Here is a 3294-nt window from a genome sequence, read left to right as displayed (position 1 = left end):
CAAAACCTGATCCTGGGAAATATTGAAGGCAGGAGCAGAAGTGATGGCACACAACAAGCTGGTTGGATGGCTTCAGCAACCCAATGTAATGAGTTTGAGCAAGCTTCAGGAGATGGTGATGGACAGGGAAGCCTGGCATACTGAAGTTCATAGGGTCATGGGAACTCAGACATGACTGAGCAACTGAAAAACAAAAGCCAGGCAGGATCTTTATGTACAGCTGGCTGAACATCCATGAGGCTTTTTCGAATTTCTGGAGGTAGGCAGAACACAATTTTTAGCCAAATCCCTTGCTGCAACACGTCTGGAATATTTCGTGTTTGTAGTCAGTCTTCTTTGTAGATTTTCTGGGTGGCACTTGGGAGTCAGTGTTCCTCACAATGATGGATGCTGTCTCTCTCAGTCCCAGCTGAGGTGTAGTTCAGATCATGATTTCTGTTTCAGGAGGCAACCCTCGCAAGTGCTCTGGCTGTTTGAATGACTGATCATTCTTGGTTTAGTGCTCTGTCTTTTCCTTCATGTTCAAACTTTGTAGCCAGCACTTGCAACATGGAAAGACCCTCCTGTTCCAGGTCCTCCAAGCATGATTTACAAAGGATGTCACCTGTTTGAAAATTTTGAGGCAAAACAGACAAACAAATTGCTCACATTCCCATGCCATGTTCTAAAATACGCCTCTACATTGGCAAAGGTTGACAATCTGTAATTGCAAACACGGCAGACATAGGGCATTTTACCAGGTTTGTGACTGTCCTTCATGTGCTGTAAGAGAACCTGATCTGTTTTGAAGGACAATTCACAGATATTACAGAGTGTGGAGGGCTCCCAGGAAGCGTGGACACTTTCCGTGTGACACTGCAGCTGGAACGAGGTGGGAAACTGGTGGTGGCAGTGCTGGCAGATAGTGTGGATTTCCCAGCTGTCACCCTTCTGCCTCTCAAGCTCCAGACGGTTCACAAACTTGGGTCAGGTGGGTCATAAACTTGACATATTTTAGAACACTCAGGCAGCTGAGGCATTTAAAAGCTGTGTGAGTCTTCTGTTCTGGCTGCCCATCTCTTGTATGCTGTCCATAGTAAAAGTCAACAAGTAAAATGATCAGATCTCCCTTCACAGGATCAACAGTCTTGCTCTAATTTGGTAGAATCCAAAAGTCTGTTTTCTCCAGCCCATCCAAACTACATGTTCTGTCTGGATCCATAAGACTGAAGCATGACTGGTCATTTGTGTGAGTCCATGAAAATGATGCCCCATCATGAACATGGCTCTGTGAGGCGGGGAGATCTTCCAAGGTCATAATCATGTTCTTTGTAGGAAAGATTCCTGGAGGGGCCATGGTGGAGGCAAGTCCCCCTGGGATTCCATTGCTGAATTTAGGCCTTTTGGGATTCTCATTGTTAAAATTTAAATCTGAAGTGGGGCATCTCTGAATTAAGAGGACTTTCATCCTTGCCTCCTAATAAGAGAACAGCTCCAGATAGACAGTGAGGCCATGGAGACAGCAATTCTGAATTCTGAATCATGGCTTGCAGAGAGCTTATTTTATAATCAGGTTTAGACAAAGACTTGAAAATAATAGGAGTGTCTCTTCCTCCCCATTCAGACTGAGAAGCTGGACCAGACTAACACTGGCTCTGATACTGGGGTCCTGAGAATTGCAGGTTGTAACATACAGGAGGGGTCTGGACTCACATGGCCCTTCTTTCTTCTTGAAGATGAGTCCATGGTCACTCTATTCAAAATGTTAGAAATGAGTGGCTTTGAACTTGAAATCACTCTGGGAAAAAGGGTTTTAGCATCCTCATTGATGTGCTCCACTCCAACAAAGATGCCCTCAGCATTGTCATTGTCCTCATCTCCGGATTTGGACCCTCTGGTCTTTTTCTGGGGTTGTGGTGGTGCTTGTGCTTCCTCACATGGGAAGAGATGGGCCATTTTACAATCACTTTTGGCTTCAAGTAGCCCCTTCTTCTAGTGTTCTTTTTTTTTCACCCACCTAAAGGCAAACACAGGACAAGATCATCCCCTCTGATCTCAGGTGTCACTCTCTGTGGTTTCAGCACTCAGTTTTCACCAAAAATATTAAATGGAAAATTCCAGAAATAAATACCTCATAAGTTTTAAATTGCATGCCATTCTGAGTAATGTGATTGGAATGTCACACCATCCTGCTTCCTCCTGCTCAGAATGTTAATTGTTCTTTAGTCCTGCACATCCAACCCATTTGTCATTCACTTACCACCATGACGGTTGAGATGTCACAGGGCTTGTGACCAAGTCACACTTATTTTACTCAATAATTGCCCCTAATAATAACTGGAATGATGCTGGCCTTTTAGATATGCCAAAGAGAATCCATTCAGTGCAGCCAATAAGTGAAAAGATTGAAGGTCTCAATTTGATAGAAAAAGAGAAAAAATTGTATGCTGAGGTTGCTAAGCTCTGTGGTGAATGTGAAGAAGAGAAAAGGAATCTAGGTTAGTTTTGCTGTCAAAACTCAAACTGCAAAGGTTATAGCCACAGAGCTTAGAAAATGCTTAAATAGGGTGGAAAAAAAATCCCTAAATTAGTACAGTAATATTTTTTAAATAGAGACTACATTCACAAAACTTTTATAAAAGTATACTGTTATAATTGTTCTATGTTATTATTACACCTTCCCTGGTGGCTCGCATGGTAAAGTGTCTGCCTACAATTCAGGAGACCCTGATTCAGTCCCTGGGTTGGGAAGATCCTCTGGAGAATGAAATGACCACCCATTCCAGAATTCTTCTCTGGCAAATCCCACGGACAGAGGAGGCTAGTAAGCTACAGTCCATGAGGTCACAAAGAGTGAGACACAACTGAGCGACTTTACTTTCACTTTCCTGGTACTACTCCTTAGTTGCCAATCTCTTACTGTGCTTTGATCAAATAAACTGCATCACAGGTATGTCTGTATAGAAAAAACATTCTGTAGATGGGGTTTGTTACTATATGAGGTTACAGATATCCGCTGTGGGTCTTGGTACTTATTCTCTGCAGATAAGTGGTGATGATTACATTTCTCTCACAAGACAAAATTAGTCCCTGAATTACTCATCAAAAGGAGAAGGCAAGGACACCCCACACCACTACTCTTGCCTGGAAAGTCCCATGGGCAGAGGAGCCAGCCTGGTAGGCTGCAGTCAATTGGGTAGCTGAAGATTAGACTTGACTGAGTAACTTCACTTTCACTTTTCACTTTCATGCATTAGAAAAGAAAATGGAAACACACTCCAGTGTTCTTACCTGGAGAATCCCAGGGACGGGGGA

At 43.3% G+C, this 3294-nt stretch overlaps 1 pseudogene; it reads right to left on the bottom strand.

The window, feature by feature from the left end:
- Positions 1 to 277: 277 nt before the first annotated feature.
- On the bottom strand, positions 278 to 1935 carry LOC132658906 (zinc finger protein 280A-like; annotated as a pseudogene).
- Between the last annotated feature and the right edge of the window lie 1359 nt (positions 1936 to 3294).

Source organism: Ovis aries, chromosome Y (genome assembly GCF_016772045.2).
Source record: "Ovis aries strain OAR_USU_Benz2616 breed Rambouillet chromosome Y, ARS-UI_Ramb_v3.0, whole genome shotgun sequence".
NCBI lineage: Eukaryota > Metazoa > Chordata > Mammalia > Artiodactyla > Bovidae > Ovis > Ovis aries.
This window is presented reverse-complemented; position numbering and strand designations above follow the sequence as displayed.